Source organism: Oncorhynchus gorbuscha, linkage group LG23 (genome assembly GCF_021184085.1).
Source record: "Oncorhynchus gorbuscha isolate QuinsamMale2020 ecotype Even-year linkage group LG23, OgorEven_v1.0, whole genome shotgun sequence".
Taxonomy (NCBI): Eukaryota; Metazoa; Chordata; class Actinopteri; order Salmoniformes; family Salmonidae; genus Oncorhynchus; species Oncorhynchus gorbuscha.
In genome coordinates, this window is record NC_060195.1 from 41,855,935 (window position 1) to 41,879,448 (window position 23,514).

Consider the following 23,514-nt stretch of genomic DNA (forward strand, 5'->3'; position numbering starts at 1 on the left):
GACTGTGTGAATCAGGCCTTCATGGTGGAATTTCTGCAAAGAAACCACTACTAAACTCTTGGGGCTAGGGGGCAGAATATTCACTTTCAGATAAATAGTGTGCCCACTTTCAACTTCCTGCTACTCATGCCAAGAATATAAGATATACATACATATCGTATATTTGGATAGAAAACACTCTGAAGTTTCTAAAACTGTTTGAATCATGTCTGTGAGTATAGCAGAACTTATGTAGCAGGCAAAACCCCGAGGACTAACCGTTCAGATTATTTTTTTAGGTCTCTGTCTGTTCAGTGAGTTCTCGTTGGCAAACAATATTTCTTATTGTCCGGTTGTGCTTCATGTGTTGGTGACAATGTATTTTTATCTAAAAGAGAATGTATTCGCCAGAGACCAAGAGACTGTGTTTTGTATTATAATGGATGTATGAACCAAATGTTGAACCATTTAGTTTCCCAATGTCAATGGTCCTTATGGAGAGACACATTTTACCAATGTGGAGGACACTGCACGAGACTTCTGTTCCTGTTACATGCCTATCGTGCTAAAGGACATTTTGATCTACATTTCAGTGTGATTCTGGCCCTGTAAACACACAATCCCTCACACACGCTCGTCGTATTATCTGAGGCAAAGTCGGTCTTGCTGTACATTGCCCTCCCTCTGTGCCAAGAAGATTTCGCTCTGTCGTCAGGATGAGAAAAAAAGGCATGAAAACCATTTTCTCAAAGAAAATCTCAATCTCGGGCTACAAGCCCGATCATCTGGCTTTGTAAATAAAGAAAACTACAGAGGGGTGAGGGGAAGAATAAATCTGCGCTTTTTTTCCGCAAGAGCATCTGCTGTCTGTTGCTGAGGTTGCTCACAACTTTGGGAGGAGACGGCATCTGACTCGAAAAAACCTGAAATTGTAAATCTCATCAATGAGTCGTGACAGACAACATGGAGTGCCGTGCTCTATCAACTGCTAGGTAATGATCATGTAATTTGCCGCTTTTTCTGCTGTCATAATACTGTGCATGAACATTACAAAGGCGACCCTTTGTCATGCAACATCTCTCCCCACGATCCCGTCAAGGAACGGGATGTTGAATAAACATTTTCCTTCTCCCTCCCTCGCTCTCCTCCTCTCTCCCTCTATCACTGTTTAAATCGGTACAACCATCCAACTGCTTTTTTCATGTCTCTTCAAAGATTTTCTCCCCCCCAACCAACTTGAAATATTTTGCTTATTGTTCTTTCAACAATAGCTTACAAACACAAATAATGAAGTCTCAGCAGGCTGACACAAAGGAGCGAGCGTGCACAGTGGAAGTGATCAAATATGGCCTTGAGCCAAGCGCACCTTTGTAGATGGGCTTTGTGTTGCCCATTGATCCTTGGGTGGCTACACCCGAGGAATACATTATTGATGTACTTTTTGTAACTTCTGAAAGGAGCAAGTCACAGGCTTTAATGGGGCCAGATTGGCATCGTGCTATCAACACCGGAAGAGGCAGAGCCAGTATGTAGGTGCCTCAAGAGTTAAAAGCATACTATATGACCACGAGAGCTCTTTAGTAGAGGTTGTAATCTCTGACTGTGCAGTAATTGGTGAGATTTTTATTTTACCTTTATTTAACTAGGCAGGTCAGTTAAGAACAAATTCTTATTTTCAATGACAGCCTAGGAACAGTGGGTTAATTTCCTGTTCAGGGGCAGAACGACAGTTTGTACCTTGTCAGCTTGGGGATTTGAACTTGCAACCTTCCGGTTACTAGCCCAACACTCTAACCACAAGGCTACCCAGCCACCCCAATAATGTGCACCTCAACCTAGCCAAGCCTCTGCCATCACTTTGCACATTAATGGCCTGGGCATACAGTTGGAAGAACTTGTAAATTGTATGCAGTATGATGCACATTATATCACAAGATAATATCTCCACAAACAAGTTTCAAGATGTCTGCTCCCTTTGTAATAGAACACAACGGCATGGTCCCTAATTTTTAGCCAAATGTTGCATTCTCCTCATCCAAAATTTGGCAAATCTTTCAAAAAACAGATGGTGGTTGGTGGCTGCGATATTTCCTCATCTACTGTAGCTGTTGAAGATGGCGTAAGGGTTGGCACAGAAAATGGGTTGTGCACAGATTTACTTTTTGGATCACTGTCGCTTAGCATGTGCCGTGAGTGGGTTGAGGTTGAGGGGTGAATTGCATCCTGTATGTGTTGTGGCTTACATACAGACAGAGGCAACCATTATGCATACTATGCAGTAGAATCTAAATGCATTTATTCCTATATAGCAGTGCATAAAAATTACATGTACCTTTTCACTAAATCTACGCTGGACGTCTATACAATAACATGTAGCATGCAGAAGGATAGAGCTTATAAATCCAAGTGCTAATTCAAATAAATGTTTAAGATCAAGTAGGCTTTAAACATACTCACTGCAGAGCACATACACGCGCTGGTTTTTCAGCAGAGGCAATGGCATCCCCTATTGAAATTCTGGGAGAGTTCTCCCTAAGCCTTACAATCACAGACAAGCTCCTGTTGAATAATTGAGCTACATGACACGCCACTGTTCTCATTCAGTATATCCTACTCACTTCCTCTGTCTTCACTGCTTCACTCAAGTCCTCCAGACAGAAGAGATTAAGGGGTGTGTGCTAACTAACCCTGATGGAACTGGCAGACCATCGCCCTATAGTGTCCCTCAAGACCACCGATCTGATGCAAAGTCGATTTATAACACACTATAGCTTTGTTTCCATACCAAACCGATATCTGGAAATTCACAGGATAGGATGTGTCCCACAAACACAGAAGAGTATAAATTTACTATGAATATCAAATGTACACCCCCCAACATACACTCAACTCCCTACTCAACCAACCTCCCATCCCACCATAGAGCTCATTGTCTGAGCCACTGTGATGTAACCCCCCCCCCCCCCTTTCTTCCATCAGTATGTATGGGAGCCGGCATGTGAACAGTGGACCCAGAGCTGGACAGAAAGGCTCCCCCGCCATCCATTATTCGATCATCTGCAAAGCCCAGGGGCCCAGGAATTTTACAGTAATGCAAGCTCATTGATTTATAATTCACAGCCACGCTGGCAACCAAGGGTCGGAATTACACATGTTGACAACAGCAACGGCACTTGTACATGAGGATGTAAAGGTCATTATCTAGATGCCGTGGCTTTTTTTTACGGCTCCTCTGACAAAGGGGGTGCATTAGTGTCTTGTGTGTATGCAATTCCACTAGAGGGAAGGTGCATTCTGGGTCCTCCACAGTGTTGTAAACATGATTGTTTAAACTTTGTCAACATTCAAGAGGTGTCTGTTCATTCATTTGATTCAGCATACTGTTCCATCCCCGTTTAGCACAGTAGTGTGTGTATTTATGTACTTTGACAACATATTTGTTGTACACAAAACCATACACAGTACTGTATATATGTTTTATCTTATTCTCATAAGCCTGTTGGTTGTTTTGGTTGTTCAAGAATAGGGATTGGATATGTCGATCTAGAACCCTGCATCCAGAACCCTGCACCCCCCAAATCACCGATCGACCACGCGCACACACACGCACGCACGCACGCACGCACGCACGCACGCACGCACGCACGCACACACGCACACACACACACACACACACACACACACACACACACACACACACACACACACACACACACACACACACACACACACACACACACACACACACACACACACACACACACACAGAGATCAGGCATTCATCGTGAGACTCTTGACTTGTACCTGACTTGTCACATAACATCCCATAACATCCCCCTATAACCCACCAGTGAACACTGCTACTATGACACAGGATTACTTCCTGCAGACAAGACACCCATCTCTTTGAACGATGCAAAAACCTCTTGGGAGCTACCATTTGACAACAAAACCTCCAGTATCGTTCTGAATAGGCTCAGAGAGTTGTTGAGCTTTTCTCGGTTAAGCGTGTTTCTCGGTACAGGAGTATCACAGTAGCACGGGGGCTAATGATTCCCTCATCCCATTGACAGCTAAACTCAGATTAAATGTAAAAATGTACAAATCTGTGAGAGATTAAAACGACAAGTGACTCAGCACTCCCTCTCCATATTCACCCTCAGTTCACACAACAGACTGAAAGTAGAGGGGGGAGATAGTGCAACACTTCATATCAAGAAATGTAAGTGAAGGCAAAAATAATTCCTTTAATGTCAATGTCATGGTAAGGTGAGATGCAAATACTATAGCACTTCATTATTGAAAAAAACTGCATGGGTAACTACTTTCATAACATACTGATTTCATAACATACTGTAGTTATGGGCAAATGTTTCTTAATGTAATAAATGTATGATGTCCATATTAGGACAGCCTAAGTCTGACCTGAAGGAAGTGCTCTCCTTTTATCTCTGCACCATAAAAGGAAGGTGTGGTACGTTGTCATAATTGGTGGAGGATCTGTGTATTTGAGGGGGTGGATGTGTGTGTTACATGAATACAAATCATAATCTCTATGGTGAACTAGCGATACAACAACCTGATGCCCCCTAGAGCTTTGAGACAGGATCTTATCGCAACCATTTAAATACCCATGGGCTCTCGCTCCTCTTCCCTCTCTCGCAGAAAGAAAGCATGTTCCTCTACAAGGTGCAATTGCCACATGGCAGATGAAACCCTTGAATGGGACTTAACCCAGCAGCATCTCATCAACCAAGATGTAGGGAGACTGGCCACTGATGCTTGGGTGGGAAAGTGACAATCTCAATATAGAGAGTCTTCAAGGCATGTCCGTTGTTGAAACTTACAAACATCCGCGATGTGGTCTACTGCTCTGGCAGTGTAGCCCTGAAGGGAGTGAGGATCAGTGACCTACACTAACAAGACTAAATCCAATGCCCTGCTGAGAAACTATTCATACACTGGCAGTCACGGCTAAGAGAATCTGTCTGGTATATAAGATATACTATAGTGTTGCTGACATCCAACCCAATCAAAAGGCGATAAAAAAAATCAGAAATTTGATTCTCAGTATTTTTCTATCAAATTTTCTGTTATTCTTTCGAGTTGGTCTTTTCTGATTTGTCCAAGTCCAATAATTGGATAAGTGGCTGAATAGTCATAATCACTAACATTATGTCAGATGAAAATTTGAAAACCCTTTCTTGGACTAACACAAAAGGAAATTAGATTCTAGAATCCAATTTACAAATCAAGATTAGACATTTGCTCATACTCAGCCACTCAACTCTAATCCACTGTGCCAACTAAGACAACATCCTTTACCAGGACAACATGTCTTACCAGGACCACATTGCTTACAAAGACAACAAATGCTGCAAGGAGTTAAATATTCAACTGGCTCCCCACCTTGATACCACACACACAGCACTTTTGTAACCGTCTAAAGAGCAAAGCGTTCAATACTCTAAATACCAGGCTTCGCTGCTGGAAACCGAGGGCAGAGAGAAAGAGGGGGTAAGTGGCAAAGTCGTCTTAAGGACACATCAAAGTGGCTGATGAAGGCTAAACACAAAATGGATCGTCCTGCCATTAGACTTGTGCCCGTATAAATCTTATAAGGAATAACGATATAGGCTGGTTGTTACAGTTTATACATATTTCATTACATGTAATTAGTAAATGAGGCAGTGATAGTCCAGCATTAGAAACATGGTACGACTGTAGAAATGGGTTGTTGTATCCATGTTGGGATGTTTAGTGATCAAATGTATTAACTTTTATATAAAATTGAACGTCTCATCACTTTCAATGTTTCTATTTTTGATGCATTCTACAACAGAAAAGCACATTGAATGTCATATTTCTTATACAATCACACATTTGTTGCACCAGTCAGTCACCTAAGTAACTGGTGCAAAATCCATAATAATAATCATTGACGTTACTCTCAGATACACTCTGTGTTCTGCTTCTGAAAACATAATAGAGCTTAATAAGTAAATGTGCTGTCAGATGTGGGAAGCTAAAAGGGTAGTTAGATAGCAGTGTTTCGCCAACTTGCTAGAAAGTGAAGACAAGACAATGGATTCTTAATTTTACTTTCACCACAAATGAGAACACAACAAGAAAATCCAAGAATCCACCCCCCCAATTTTTTTTTTAGAAGTAATAACTAGTGATTACAGGCTATTGTGAAATGGTAGGACCTGCTATAGCCAACTAGCTAGCTATGTGACTTTTTCTCCACAACCAAAACATGATGTTCTATTTTTAGCTGATATGGGAACTAATACACAAGCAGCATATCAAACTGGGAAAATACATCTGATTATTTCACATGGAGATGTAGGAAGCTAAAACAGCTAGCTTGCTATGTTTGTAGCCAGTGTAAAGCCAGTAATAAGGGTTGTGTCCAGGCACTCCGCAATGTATTGTGCATAAGAACAGCCCTAAGCCATGGTATATTGGCCATATACCACACCCCTTGGTGACTTATTGTTTAAGTATATTACTAGAACTACCCAATGCAGCAACATTCTGTATCACAATTCCAATGGGTCAGACGTTTAAACAGCTTGGAAAATTCCATAAAATGATGTAATGGCTTTAAAAGCTTCTGATAAGCTAATTGACATCATTTGAGTCAATTGGAGGTGTACCTGTGGATGTATTTCAAGGCCTACCTTCAAATTCAGTGCCTCCTTGCTTGACATCAAGGGAAAGTCCAAAGAAATCAGCCAAGAATTATAGACCTCCACAAGTCTGGTTCATCCTTGGAGCAATTTCCAAACACCTAAAGGTACCACGTTCATCTCTACAAACAATAGTACACAAGTATAAACACCATGAGATCATGCAGCCATCATACCGCTCAGGAAGGAGACACATTCTGTCTCCTAGAGATGAACGTACTTTGCTGCGAAAAGTGCAAATCAATCCCAGAACAACAGCAAAGTACCTTGTGAAGATGCTGGAGGAAACATTTACAAACATATCTATATCCACAGTGAAACGAGTCCTACATTGACATAACCTGGAAGGCTGCTCAGCAAGGAAGAAGCCACTGCTCCAAAACAGCCATAAAAAAGCCAGACTACGGTTTGCAACTGGACATGGGGACAAACATCGTACATTTTTTGAGAAATGTCCTCTGGTCTGATGAAACAAAAATAGAACTGTTTGGCCATAATGACCATCATTATGTTTGGAGGAAAAGGGGGAGGGTTGCCGAAGAACACCATCCCAACCGTGAAGCACGGGGGTGGCAGCATCATGTCGTGGGGGTGCTTTGCTGCAGGAGGGACTGGTGCACTTCACAAAATAGATGGCATCATAAGAAGGAAAATTATGTGGATACATTGAAGCAACATCTCAAGACTTCCAAAGTTTTGGCAAAATGGCTTAAGGACAACAAAGTCAAGGTAGTGGAATGGTCATCACAAAGCCCTGACCTCAATCCTATAGAAAATGTGTGGGCAGAACTGACAAAACGTGTGCGAGCAAGGAGGCCTACAAACCTGACTCAGTTACACCAGCTCTGTCAGAAGGAATGGGCCAAAGTTCACCCAACATATTGTGGGAAGCTTGTGGAAGGCTACCCGAAACGTTTTATCCAAGTTAAACAATTTCAAGGCAATGCTACCAAATACTTATTGAGTGTATGTAAACTTCTGACCCACTGGGAATGTGATGAAAGAAATAAAAGCTGAAATAATTCATTCTCTCTACTATTATTCTGACATTTCACATTCTTAAATTAAAGTGGTGATCTTTACTGACCTAAAACAAGTCATTTTATGATTAAATGTCAGGACTAAATGTCAGGAATTGTGAAAAACTGATTTTAAATGTATTTGGCTAAGGTGTATGTAAACTTCCAGCTTCAAATGTATAAGGAGTACCAGTACTGAGTCAATGTGCAGAGGTACGAGGTAGTTGAGGTAATACAGTATGTACATGTGGGTAGGGGTAAAAGTGACTAAGGACAACCAGAATATTTAATCAACTTTGTAGCAGCAGCGTATGTGAAGTTTGAATGTGTGTCTGTGTGAGTGTGTGTGTGTGTGGCATCAACATGCAGGGAAAAACAATTAAGATGAATAAATAATAAAGGGGGTCAATTTAAATTGTCCGGGTAGCAATTTGATTAACTATTCAGCAGACTTATGGATTTGGAGTAGAAGCTTTCCAGGTGCCTTTTGGTAACAAACTTGCACGAGGTAGCACGTTGTGATGCAGCCAGTAAAGATGCTCTCAATGGTGCAGATGTTTAACTTCTGATGTTGCATGCCAAGTCTTTTCAGTCTCCTGAGGGGAAAGAGGTGTTGTTGTGCGCTCTTCATGATTGTGTTGGTTTGTTTGGCCCATGATAGAAAGAACTTAAAGCTCTCGACCCGCTCCACTACAGCCCCGCTGTTGTGAATGGGGGCATGTTCAGCCCTCCGTTTCCTGTAGTCCACGATAAGCTTGTTGATGAGGGAGAGGTTGTTGTCCTGGCACCACACTGCCAGGTCTCTGACCTTCTCCTTATAGGCTGTCTCATCGTTGTCTGTGATCAGGCCTAACCCTGTTGTGTTGTCTGCAAACTTAATGATGGTGCATGCAATCGTGGGTGAACAGGGAGTACAGGAGGGGACTGAGCACACACCCCTGAGGGGCCCCTGTATTGATATCAGCGTGGCAGATGTGTTGTTGCCTACCCTCACCACCCGAGGGCAGCCTGTCAACGCATGCCTTGTGAATGTTAGCCTTTTTAATTGTTTTACTCACATCGGCTACGAAGAGCTCAATCATTACCTGAGATTACTGTAGGATTCCACTGCATTCTATAGTGTTTTACTGTTTAAATTACAGAAAGATGTTACAGTGTGCTGTAAAATGAATGTATGGTATTTTACTGTGTATTCTATGATAAACTACTGCATTCAGTTTATACAGTGTCATACTGTTGATTAATACAGTAAGTTACTGATAAAATTAGAAAAACGCTGACAGTGTACGTCCTCTCATTCCCGCTCCCGACACGTTACCCATCTGACCCTTACTAATGCTTCCTGTTGACAAACTCAGGAGGGATGAAGGGGACTTTGCTAGAGGTGACCCGCAACGCTAGTCCCCGGCAGTTCACTCAGAGAGGTCGTGGTCCAAAGTGACACTGTTGACAGGGTCACTGTCAACAGGAGTTGTCCATGATCTGTCCTCAAGCCCCAGCCTCTCCTCGTGTGCTCTTCCCAGAGGGATTTGCACTGCCACCAATGGTCACTCTCTGCCATCCACCACTGGAGCAGGGGCCAGAGGATTCTGCCACGCCATGCCCTTGCTGGCCACGGTGAGCTCATGTGGCAAGGACACTGTCCTGGTTTCATGCACTTAATAGAAAACAAGTTTCCTTTTGTGTATGATTTTCGGTGGGTGAACTGTGAAACCATCACTACCCTTGGTAGCACTGCTGCTACAAGCGAACCACATTTTAGAGAACCAGTGGTGCTCCATTTCACAAACCAATGTTTGGCTAACCACTTTGATGGGAGTCAATGAGTATTCATAAATCCATTAGACTTGATCTCCATTCAACACAAGGTCCTCTTGAAAATGTCTTTAAGAAAGCTGGCTGTCTATACGGTACAGATGTGGGACATCTGAACACTGGAATAAACATGTACACTATGCAAAAAGCCAGCATGTGCTTTGTGGCCCGATCTGTCTAAGCATGTGGCTAAGTAAAGCCTGAAATGTATTTATAATTATCCTGAAATGGATTTATCAGCGGTGCATCTATCAGCCTGTCAGATATTGAATATTCACCCAAGGGATCCGTTTAACAAGAAACAGTGGAGGAGAAAACGTATTCAAGCCCAAATCAAATTCATTTCAGAAAAAAAGATGGAAGACGGTGCTAGACATGCCAACAAGACACTGAATGTGTCTCTTTTCATAATGACCTGCGTATTTCTGTCACCAAGCCACAGTATGACAATGCCATTCAGGCTCCTCTCTGTACCCGACAAAGGTCATTGTGTCGAAAAACCTGAAACCCAATGTTGACAGCACAGAGAGCATTGATTTTCCTATTCCTTAATGGACTGTCTAAAAATATGCCACTGTGCTCGGGCCACGTATTCCCTTTCACACAGTTCAACCACGCTACTTCTGACAGACAAGTCAACCTCCTATAATGGCACATTTTTTTGCTTCTACAGTCTGGATAATAACAACTCTGTTATATTACAGTAATGTTCTACAGAGTGCTTTCAGACAGTTGGGCAGGAGGCCTGAAGTATTGACATTTTAGGATGGGGGCATTTAAGAACAGTACAGTTAATAGCCAGGGACAGAAAGAAGATCTTTTAATGTGCACATAAACGCTGAGACGCCTGTGAATCTCCGAAGAATGCACAGAGGATGCTCTGGTATAATTTCCTAGTCTGAATCAACGCATAGAGTTACCTTCTAATGGCTAGCAAACATTGAATATGACTGAATCTCTACAGCGAAAGTGGGCCTTCTTATTCATCATTGAAGGGTCTGACAAGTCCTCTTGATGTATGAGTAGTTTATAGTTACATAGCAACCCAGGTAATATGACTTAAGTGCAATCGTTCCAGTTCCTCTGTGGCTACTCTAACCACGATTGTCCAATCCTTCCAAGCGCATCTTACACATGTGCTGTACTAGCTGGAAGTCTTCCTTCCCTGAAGTAATCCCTGGCTTTAATTCTCACTGATGTAGAGTGCTTGTTATTAGCCTTCACTGTCGTGCCTGTAAATGTATCCCTCTCACTTAGTCACATTTAGTTCTGGTAGAACTCTGAAGTGCAATTGTTTTTGTGTGACCCATCTGCACATTCTAATTCAATTGGAGTTTAGTACAACTGCCACACTGGCATACAACATAGTAGCATAACCCTATATACTGTATGCTTGTCTGCATCTCGGCTAAAAATCTGGGTAAAAGATCGATAGGAATGTAAATCTTATTTGTTACGCTTAGTAATTGCTTGCTTTTCTAAAGTCGAGCAACCTTGTCAGCAGGCATGCCAGCTAAGGTAGTTAGACCAGCTACGCTCACTTGATTGATAGCCTGAAGTGACTTGGTAGCTAGTTATGAGGTTGGGAGATTGGGAACCTATCTAGCTGGCTAGCTAAAAGTGGCTAGTATTACAGAGAAACAACAAAACATTGTGTTTTCATTCAAAACAATCCCCCTATTCTTTCAGCAAACAGATTCTGGTTCAATTGTAATATGTAATATTGGCTATAAACAAGTCTTAACAAATTCCTGATTAAAATATAAGGCATAATTCAAAATATTTCATCTATGTGATTCCAAAACGCAGAAACTATCGAAAATTATTTATTATAGTTGGAAGCACTTATGTCATATTTCAGCTGCTTAGTGATGAACATCGATACTGATTCAAACCGTACCTGTATGTAATAAATCAAAACCACTGGATTTTTTACATCAAAGTTGTTTTCTTCTCTCATTTCTACCACTTGTTCATGTGTCGTCTACGATTCTGATCATTAACTGGGAAAAAATGATAACTCCCTCTATGCTCCATCAATACTGTATGATTCAGTGGATGCATTATTGTACTGAAATGGAAGACCAAGTCTTTGACTCCTTTGCCAGCATCAGACAGAAAAAAACAGACCGCACCTTTTCCCTTTACAGGAGTTGGAGACACACACGCAAACAAGCACACGCACACGAACATAAACACACACAAGCATACACAGACAGACAGACAGACAGACAGACAGACAGACAGACAGACAGACAGACAGACAGACAGACAGACAGACAGACAGACAGACAGACAGACAGACAGACAGACAGACAGACAGACAGACAGACAGACAGACAGACAGACAGACAGACAGACAGACAGACAGACAGACAGACAGACAGACAGACACACACGCACACACACACTCAGATGCAAACATACCTGGACTAAATCATTTAGCAGATTCAAAAAGCCGTGAAAGCAAAATCGCCATTGCTTATTGATAGTGAAAAGCAGTACAAGGTTTAATGAGATCCAATTCAGATCTTCCTTTACCCGTGTAACCCCGGATCGTAGTCTGTGCGTCAGTGCTGACATGGTTAACACTCAATAAAACATCAAAGTGGATGATGCGCACAGCTCTGGACACACATACACCCACACACTCAACACCCACACACACACACACACACACACACACACACACACACACACACACACACACACACACACACACACACACACACACACACACACACACACACACACACACACACACACACACACACACACACACACACACACACACACACACACACACACACACACACACACGTCTGCCATACTGCTCATTAGATTACACCTATACCTGGACTGTGCAAACAAAAAGATGAATAGCCAACAGTCTCTTTCACGAGGTAACATGTGAAAACACACGTTAATTCCAATACCAGAGCTTTGTCACATTGATGGGCAAAATCCTATATTTGAAATTGTGTTTTTTCATTTTTGATTGAACCTTTATTTAACTTGGCAAGTCAGTTAAGAATACGTTGTTATTTACAATATTGATTGACCAGCATTATATTACAGATGAGAAATGGCCAGTCCTATTGGTGGACATTTAGCAACTGTACCTCAGGAACTGTCTTCAACTTCCATCCACCCACTTCTGCCTGGTACACCCCCTCTAGCCCCCTGTTGGTGTCTCTAGAGGCAAAAGCATTTAGTGGTCACTGGTTTGCATGCAACACGAGGTAGCGTCATAATAATCCTCCCCAGCAGGGGCAGGCTTTGACAGGTACAGGCTATTTATTATTCAATTATTTTCAATATTTCAGGGTAGACAGGATGTGCATGCAATCATAAATATTTCAGCCTGTTCCTACAAAAGATATATCGATAGGGAGGTGCTGTAGATTCCCTCTAACAATGCTGCATTATATTCAAAGCCCCCTCTTTTATATCCCTCAATCATCCTATGAATCTGTTTCTTCTAATTTACATTCAACAAGGACCTTGAGGAGAGAAAACACATGCTTATCTACGCGTTTCATCACACTTTCAGCTTAGCAGGAACAAAGATGGGCATGACCGTAGGACAGAAAAGATGCATTGCATTACAACGTTTTACTTGAAAAACTCGCAAGGAACTGATGGCAGAAGTATGATGCGGGGCATTTAAGACATTCGGGCAGCAATCGAAACAACGAAAACAATCTGTTTGCTGTCTGCTACGATTAAAGGGGGAAACAGCCCTTCATATGCAGAGTGGCTATGGCTGAGCAGCTGTGACTCGGTGGTGGGTGGTAGGTGGTGGTGGTTGAAATACAAAAGTAATCCCATGGCCCGTAGACATGGCCCTTACAAAGACGAAAGCAAACACCAGTGGTAAATATGACCTTCCACCCAGGCTTCCTGCTGGAAGCCACGATGCAGAGATCGAGTCCCCAAAGATAAATTGCTTTCCACACTGGCATCATATCAATCATGCATAGGGATAAGGTAAGGGGAAGAGAAATCACAGAAACTTTTCATTAACAGCCTGGTGATGACTCAAACGCACCTACCTCTCCGTCTGATTCTTCTCCCTTTTTTTTCTTCTGCTGCTGAGAATTGCAGCAACCTAACACAGGAGGAGTACAGTAGCTGGCTGGCTGATACACCGGGAGAGTTGAAGATAGGTCCTTACCTTGAAATGCCATCCAGGATCCAATAGTCCACAAGATTAGCTGACTGAAGCTGAGAGCTCCAAAAAAGAAAAGGATGCTTCTCAAGTTCACCTGGAACAGGAGCCTTTGAATTCAAAATACGGTTAAGCGTTTTTTCTTTTTTTTCTCTCTAAATGATGTCTTTCACTGCTGTGTGCTCCTACTCCCTTTATTTCCCTGGTTGTGCTGTATCTCTTCTGTTGTGTCCCTTGGTATTCCACCTTATTAAACCCAAACGCAGATTGGATCTTCTCCTCTTTTGTTACAGACAGGCAGGCAGCGATTAATTGCGAGATTCACAGAGGGAGAACACTCCTCGTGCGCACTGGCTTCCCTGGAAACGACTAGAGGTAGTCTGTGCTCTCCACACCTCGAAGATGGGAGCTGTCCTCTGTTCAGCCCAGCATTGGGGGGAGGGGTCCCCCAGAGTGCAAACTTTCAGACACCTCTCACCACCCAATAGGAGGTAGAAGTGGATAGCGAACTCTTCTTGTATAATATTCTCTATTTTTCCCCTTCCAATTTGCCTTGTTTTGTTGCTCTCCCCTGTAGAACGCTGTCTGCTGAGAAGTGGAAGAATGAACGCTGCTCTCTCTCTCTTTCTCTCGCTCTCTCTCTCTCTCTCACACACACACACACACTCCCCTCCCTGCAACTCCCACCCCCTTGTTTTCGCTCCCTTCCTCTCTCTCTCTCTCTTTCCTCCCTCTTGCTCTCTCTCCCATGTCTGTCGTCTGACAATTACCTCTTTGGCATTCACAGTCATGTCAGATAGAAAAGGTTTGCCGACTGCACTTCTTAGGATCCCTTAGGGATACAAATAATGGTCTGATAAATATGGGAAGCTAAATAGAGAGTGAGTAAAGAAACAACATGAACATTAATGAAGGAACGAGAAACGAGAAAGTGACTCTGACTAACCTTTTTTTCCTCCCATTATTACTGACTCCATGGAGCTTTGGTCTTTTTCATCTCTCTTTTGCAAATGCCTTGTAGTGGATCAGGTCAGGAGTTGATGTTGGCCGACTGTCAAGAGAGATTGAAGAGGGAGACGAAAATAGCAGCAGTAACAGACCAGTGCTCTGAATCGAGGCAAGGACAATCCACGAGATTTAGCAAAGCGTGGATTTTTTTACAATTAGCAGCCTAAACAAATTGCCAGCAATTCCCTTATCACTCAGTGCACATACACACAGAATATTAACCTGGACGCGGAAGCTGAATGAAACAATATGCGCAACAATTAGAAACAAAATAAATAGGTCCCTTGAACATTTCAAGTGGAGCATCGGCATGTATCTAAGCTATGTCTTTACACTTGATTATTAAAGTAACGTTCAGGCGTAATCCGTTTGTCATGTACTTAGGAATAGCATGACAGCATGTGTGTTATTTTTACAAACCAAGCATAAATAATGACTGATGATTATCACCTCAGGAATTAAATTGCTGGGAATCGTGCCAGTGTGAGAAATTTCACTTTTTGTTTACTACATTTATTTTTCTCACGTAATCTTCACGCTTTCCGAACATTTATCCAACAAGACTCACGTGACTGATGCTCTTATACCCGTGTAATGCAGTAATTACTCTGGTGACAACATGTTGTGACAGTTAAGATAATGTTGTTACTAGAGTAATTACACAGGTAAAAGAGAATCTGAAATGTAAAGTGTTACAAACAAAAGGACATTAGATCATGTTTTACGTAGATCGTGATAACAGGAAGGAGCATGACCTTGATCTCTATAAGTCATTTAACTATGAAGCTAAAAGATGAAGAACCCTCAACCGGTCCACTGACCTCTGCATCCTTTCCATCATCACCATTACACTCCTGTCTTTCCTAGAAAAAACATCCATTGGCACACTCAATCACAGCCAATGGCACACATCAAATGGCCCACCCATCTACCGACTCCAGTCTATCAAAGAGTGTGGTTGAAAATGTAACTGGAACTATTCACATCACAGACCAGCTATCTAACCATTGTAATACAAGAGACCGAATCATTAGCAGGTTTTTAATGCTCGCTCCTTTCTTTACTGTTGAACTACAATCACGTACTGTGACAGTAATGTCTATGTTATAACTGTGCTGTTACATTGCACCAATGATAAATAACATTTTACAATGTTCTAGAATGGGATGTCAAAGCAATCAAATTGCAAACATAAACTCCTCAAAATCGAATTGATGGGCTCCCTGAAGAAGACATAACAACCCAGAAGTGAAATGGCTAGACGTAGGACATATTTTGACATTAGAGTCCAAGTTTTTAAAGGCCCGAAGCCAGACCTAAGAGTGCTCTGTGTGGACTACAGTGCTCGCTCTACAGTGTCCGCCTAATGTGGGACAGCTTGCAGATAAGCACGGGTAAGCCTTCTGGCTCAGACACCGGCACGGGCCTCTCCGCATCTCATTATCCAGGTGGTGCCATTTCCAACACAACTCTCCATGGTCCAAACCTACATTCCTCTAAACAGCTGTGGCATGCACACAGCCCATTTGCAATTCCGCCGAACATCATTAGGACTCAAGTTGCTTTGCAAACTGCTCATATCCAGGGCATCCTATTTATATAATCGTTATACATAAAAGATACATAGACACAGGTATGAATGGCTACTTACCTGACGTACAATATTCTTGGAATGGTAAGCGGCAGCTTTACTTGAAGCAGACGACGCTTAACTTGTAAGGCTTTCTTCAAGGGAACAAGTTTCAAGTTGTATTAGTGGAATGTAAAGCATACACATGGTATACACCGTCCAACAGAATGCTTACTTTCAGGTTCCTTCTCGACAATGCAACAACAAAATAAATAATACAAGTTAAGAATACGAACATAAAGTAAAAGGCTAAGTGGTATAAAATACACATCATCCAGAATTTGACGTATCTTAGTGACCTAAATGATAAATGCCAGACAGATACAGTACCAATGGTAACAGCAGGGTAAAATAGGTGTGATTAAAAATATACACTTGTTGAGCGTCAAAAGAAGGACATTGTGTTGGTGTTGTTAGTTGGCAATTAAGAAATGGGTTTTGTCAGTCACATTTAAGCATCCGTGCTAGGCGTTATTCACAATCGCTGTGTTGCCTCCTTGGACTCTCCAGGCAATTTCTTAACCACTCACCCTATGGGTCTGTTTGTCTTGTCTGCATTGTCAGCCCAAAGAGTCCCACTGATTAAACCTAGGGATTTCCACAAAGTGCTTGTCTGCCACTTTTGCCTCAAGGTACATGAAGCAGCTCGTCTCTACCTCATTGATCAACAGTGGAATTGATATTGAGACATGTAAAGGCATAACTAATTAGGCTATCATGGTTCATTAACTAAGCCTTGTTATGAATAAGATGAGAAAGACACCTACTGTACTCTTCAATATTAAAGAGTGTACTTGTCGTGCAAAGGGAAAACTGAACCACAATCTGAGTTGTTCCTTAAGTACATTAAACGTTCACCATTGAAATGATTTTGAGTAAAGCTATTGTGATCTGGTTTGTCTTTCTACTTAACAGTGTCAGTGCAGTACAGTGCAGTATTCAGAGCTCTTCACTTTTTCCACATTTTGTCACGTTACAGGCTTATTCTAAAATGGATGATATTGTTTTTTCCCCTCAACAATAAAACACAAAATCTTTCATAATGACAAAGAAAAAATGTTTTTTAGACATTAAAACTTTAAAACTGAAATATCACATTTACATAAGTATTCAGACTTTACTTAGCATTTTAGGGTATGACGCTACAAGCTTGGCACACCTGTATTTGGGGAGATTCTCCCATTCTTCTCTGCAGATTCTCTCAAGCTCTGTCAGGTTGGATGGGGAGAGTCGCTGCACAGCTGTTTTCAGGTCTCCCCAGAGAGGTTTGATCGGGTTCAAGTCCGGGCTCTGGCTGGGCGAGAGCTGCATTGTCTTGGCTGCATTGTCAGAGCTGCATTGTCTGCATTGTCTTGGCTGTGTGCTTAGGATCGTTGTCCTGTTGGAAGGTGAACATTCACCTCAGTCTGAGGTTATGAGCGCTGTGGAGCATGTTTTCATCAAGGATCTCTCTGTACTTCCCTCGATCCTGACTAGTCTCCCAGTCCCTTCTAATGAAAAAAATCACCACAGCATGATGCTGCCACTACCATGCTTCACCATAGGGATGGTATTGGCCAGGAGATGTCTGGTGCCTGGTTTACTCCAGACGTGACGCTTGGCATTCAGGCCAAAGAGTTCAACCTTGGTTTCATCAGACCAGAGAATCTATTTTCTCATGGTCTGAGAGTCCTTTTGGTGCCATTTGGAAAACGTCAAGTGGGCTGTCATGTGCATTTTACTTAGGAGTGGCTTCTGTCTCGCCACTCTACCATAAAGGCCAGATTTGTGGAGTGCTGCAGAGATGTTTGTCCTTCTGGAAGGTTCTCCCATCTCCTCAGAGGAGCTCTGTCAGAGTGACTATCGGGTTCTTAGTCACCTCCCTGACCAAGGCCTTTCTCCCCCGATTTCTCAGTTTAGCCTGGCGGCCAGCTCTAGGACGAGTCTTGGTGGTTCCAAACATCTTCCACTTAAGAATGACGGAGGCCACTGTGTTCCTGGGGACCTTTCATGCCCTCCCCTTCCCCAGATCTGTGCCTCCGACACAATCCTGTCTCTGAGCTCTACGGACAATAACTTCGACCTCATGGCTTCGTTTTTTGCTCTGACATTCACTGTCAACTGTGGGAATTTATATAGACAGGTATGAGCCTGTTCAAGTCATGTCCAATCAACTGTTTTTACCACAGGTGGAATCCAATCAATTTGTAGAAACATCTCTAGAATGATCAATGGAAACAGGATACACCTGAGCACAATTTTGAGGGTGGGTCTGAATACTTATGTAAATAAGGTATTTCTGTATTTTATTTGATACATTTGCAAGTATTTCTAAAAATCTGTTTTTCCTTTGTCATCATTGGCTATTTTAGAATAAGGCTGTAACATAACAAAAAATGTGTACAAAATGAAGGGGTCTAAGTACTTTCTGAATGCACTGTACATATTAGTCCTACAAAACAGACCAATTCTTGCCTTGAAGCAGTCACTGTATGTTAACTCAGTTAATATGCAGGTAGGCTTTGAGTCTGCCCTCTGGTTCAGACAATCTACAAAGAGAGATGGGATTACTAGCAGACCGAGACAGACCTCTCAATTATAAAATGTATGCTGAACTTCATGAAGTTTAATTTATGACCTCAGAGAACTTTTGATAACTACAGACTCTTTATCGTATCAACAATCCTCAGATTCTATACTGCTAGTCCCTTTACAACATGCTACCCCAATCTTCATCTGTGTGAGGACAGACGCTTGGAGACGAGAAGCAAGTACAGGGAGTGAACATGATGGGCAGCCTGGTGCCCCTTGAGCGACAGAGAGGGGGAGCAGGAACAGGCTTGACAGTACCCTCCCTTCTAGAGGCGCCCCCCGGCGTCCCACCTGGGCGAGCTTGACGGACCGAGACACGGGAGTCGGACAAACTGGCTGAGGTGTGGGACCCCAACGAGCCGGCTGAGGCGTGAAAGCCTGACAATCCCGCTGAGGCGTGGGAGCCTGAAGAGCCGCAGCATGACGTAGGATGGGAGCCTGCCGAGGCAACCGAGGCAAGAAAACCTCCCGAGGCAGCTAAGGTGTGGAAGCCTGACAAGACAGCTGAGGCAACCCCGGTTCCTCTGGCAGCGACACCTGGACCCGACGTCACCAACACATACAAAAACAAAAAAAACTCCCTGATGCTTCGAATTGTGGTGTCAGCATTCTGTGTGGACAGACGCTTACAGACAGAAGCAATTACAGGGATTGAACATGAGCACCAGAGAGGGGGAACGGGAGCAGGCGTGACAATGTGGATGGATGTTAATAAACATAGGGCTGGTTTCCCGAACACAGAATAAGTTTAGTCCTGAACTAAAAAGCAGATTCTCCATTGGGCAGGCAGAGGTCAGTAATCCAGGGCAGCGTCGGAAAGGTACAGAACAGCAGGCAGGCTCAGGGTCAGGGAAGGCAGAAAAGTACAAACCGGAAGGACTAGAAAACAGGGACTAGAGAGAACTGGAGTATTTGAAAAAAACACGCTGGTAGGTTTGACGAGACAATACGAACTGGCAACAAATGGGTAAAATGCGTGACACCTGGAGGGGGGTGGAGACAAATACAAAAGACAGGTGAAACAGATCGGGGTGTGACAAAATTGAGGTGAGAAATGCTGAGCACATTGCAAAATGAAGGTTTATAGAAGAAGTACTGTTTCCCAGAGATAACCACGTTCTTTCTTTTGTTTCTTCTCTTGACGGCAGGGTAGCCTAGTGGTTAGAGCGTTGGACTAGTAACCGGAAGGTTGCAAGTTCAAACCCCTGAGCCGATAAGGTACAAATCTGTCGTTCTGCCCCTGAACAGGCAGTTAACCCACTGTTCCTAGGCCGTTATTTAAAATAAGAATTTGTTCATAACTGACTTGCCTGGTTAAATGAAGGTAAAATAAAAAATTAAATTAAATTGACGGCTCTTGTGCGATGTCAAGAACTCTATTTTTTGGACGAGTGTTTTGCTGATTTTTAATTACTTATTTTATTTCACCTTTATTTAACTAGACAAGTCAGTTAAGATCAAATTCTTATTTACAATGACGGCCTACCAAAAGGCAAAAGGCCTCCTGCGGGGATGGGGGCTGGCATTAAAAATTAAAACATTTAAAATATTTAAATATTTGACAAAACACACATCACGACGAGAGACAACACTACATAAAGAGAGACCTAAGAGAACAACATAGCAAGGCAGCAACACATGACAACACAGCATGGTAGCGACAACATGATAACAACAGAACATGGTAGCAGCACAAAACATGGTACAAAAATGATTGGGCACAGTTAACAGCACAAAGGGCACGAAGGTAGAGACAACAATACATCACGCAAAGCAGACACAACTGTCAGTAAGAGTGTTCATGATTGAGTCTTTGAATGACGTAAATGATAAATGCCAAACTGTCCAGTTTGAGTGACTGTTGCAGCTCATTCCAGTAGCTAACTTCAGCGAACTGAAAAGAGGAGTGACCCAGGGATGTGTGTGCTTTGGAGACCTTTATCAGAATATGACTGGCAGAACGGGTGTTATATGTGGAGGATGAGAGCTGCAGTAGATATCTCAGATTGGGGGGAGTGAGGCCTAAGAGGGTTTTATAAATAAGCATCAACCAGTGGGTCTTGCGACGGGTATACAGAGATTTTACAGAGGCGTATAGAGTGCAGTGATGTGTCCTATAAGGAGCATTGGTGGTAAATTGGATGGCCGAATGGTAAAGAACATCTAGCTGCTCGAGAGCACCCTTACCTGCAGATCTATAAATTATGTCTCCGTAATCTAACATGGTTAGGATGGTCATCTTAATCAGGGTTAGTTTGGCAGCTGAGATGAAAGAGGAGCGACTACGATACGAGGAAACCAAGTCTAGATTGAACTTTAGCCTGCAGCTTTGATATGTGCTGAGAGAAGGACAGTGTACTGTCTAGCAATACTCCCAAGTACTTGTATGAGGTGACTACCTCAAGCTCTAAACCCTCAGCAGTAGTAATCACACCTGTGGGGAGAGGGGCATTATTCTTACCAAACCATATGATCTTTGTTTTGGAGGTGTTCAGAACAAGGTTAAGGGTAGATAAAGCTTGTTGGACACTAATAAAGCTTTGTTGTAGAGCATTTAACACAAAATCCGGGGAGGGCCCAGTTGATTATAAGACTGTGTCATCTGCATATTATTGGATGAGAAATGTTCCTACTGCCTGAGCTATGTTAATGACGTAAATTGAGAAGAATGTGGGGCCTAGGAATGATAGACTGGTGGAATGTAGGTCCTACTATACAATGCAAACTGGGTGTTAGGAAAACTCTTACAAAGGTGTACCACCAAGGCAGCTTCACAGAAAAGAAAGTCACAGATCTGCTGCATATGTGCTTGACCATAACACACTCAGATATTTTATGAATATAACCAATATTTGTTGTATATACCGCATATTAAGATGACTGCACTAATTTTATTTTGCTCTGGATAGGAGTGTCTGCTAAATGAATCAAATGTAAACACAAAATTGTGATGATGGCATACTGACCATTTTGACATGTCAAATGGTACTTTAAAGTAATCTTGGCTGACACTACATTGGCCTGTCAGTTAACAAGTGCCGGTTGTGACCCCAACAACGACTAAAAGGCTCAAGTTGGGATACTGTCCAACTCTTTTGAGACCATTTGAATTTCAGTGGTGTTTAACCTTCCCGACCCACACTACCTCACACTGTTTTTTATAAACAGTAGGTTATTTTAATCCCTTGAGTCAGAGTTAATATTGACTATGTATGGCTGTTGTGGGAAGCTATTGACAGAGTCATTGAACTGTTAATAATGTTTTCCTGTGGTCAATATTAGTCTATGAGCTTTTACTGTAAATATTTGTATTCAGGTCTTAAACTGAGTAGAGAATGGTTTTGTAGATAGTACAATTTGTGTACTACAAATTATATCAATATGATGGGGTTGAATAGACCAGACAGCCCAGAAGACTACTCTGTCTTTCCAAAATGACCGCTGTCTCTTAACAGGTTAAGGATCGGACCCTTTTTCTCAATTTTCGCCTGAAATGACATACCCAAATCTAAATGCCTGTAGCTCAGGACCTGAAGCAAGGATAAGCATATTATTGATACCATTTGTAAGGAAACACTTTGAAGTTTGTGGAAATTTGAAATGAATGTAGGAGAATACAACACATTAGATCTGGTAAAAGACAATACAAAGAAAAAACATGATTTAGCATTTTTGTTGTTTGTTCCATCATCTTTGAACTGCAAGATAAAGTCAATTATATAACTAAGGACTCTAGGCACAATTTGGATGTTGGCCACTGGCAGCAGTGTTTGTGCAACATTTTAGACTGATCCAATGAACCATTGCATTACAGTTCAAAATGTTGTCTCAAGTCTGCCCAAATGTGCCTAATTGGCGCTTTAGTTGATAAATGTTGTATGCACACATGACTGTAACTGGATAAAAGCGTCTGCTAAATCAATATTATTATTATTATTATTAATTACATAACTGTGCACTCTCCTCAATCAATAGCATGATATTATTTCACTGTAAAAACTACTGTAAATTGGACAGTGCAGTTCGATTAATAAGAGTTTAAGCTTTCTGCCCATATAATAATCTATGTCCTGGGAAATTTCCTTGTTACTTACAATGTCATGCTAATCACATTAGCGCACGTTAGCTCACCGTCCCGCGGGGGGGACACCGATCCCATAGAAGTTGAAAGGAACACATTTGTACTTTAATTAATCTCAATGACTGAGTTATTTTGGCCACAGTATACATACTCTGAATTTCCCTTTAATAAAGTACAATAGAAAAATCTTGAGGTTCAGGTTGGAATCAAGTGCAATGTATTTCACCTTTATTTAACCAGATAGGCCAGTTGAGAACAAGTTCTCATTTACAACTGCAACGTGGCCAAGATAAAGCAAAGCAGTACGACAAAAACAACAACACAGAGTTACACATGGGATAAACAAATGTAGAGTCAATAACACAATAGAAAATCTGTATACAGTGTGTGCAATTTTATTTTTTTACACCTTTATTTAACTAGGCAAGTCAGATAAGAAGAAATTCTTATTTTCAATGATGGCCTAGTGGGTTAGTACCTTGTCGGCTCAGGGGTTTGAACTTGGAACCTTCACGGTTGTTAGTCCAACACTCTAACCACTAGGC

General features: G+C 42.1%; 1 protein-coding gene across 2 annotated transcripts in view; it reads right to left on the reverse strand.

Annotated features, from left to right (window-relative positions):
• Positions 1 to 14,297, reverse strand: part of LOC124011661 (leucine-rich repeat and immunoglobulin-like domain-containing nogo receptor-interacting protein 2) — a 415,677-nt gene extending 401,380 nt beyond the window's left edge. For both annotated transcript variants that reach the window (XM_046325122.1, XM_046325121.1), the window contains exon 1: positions 13,686 to 14,297. The gene's annotated coding sequence lies outside the window, so the exon portion shown is untranslated. The remainder of the gene's footprint in view (positions 1 to 13,685) is intronic.
• Positions 14,298 to 23,514: the final 9,217 nt, after the last annotated feature.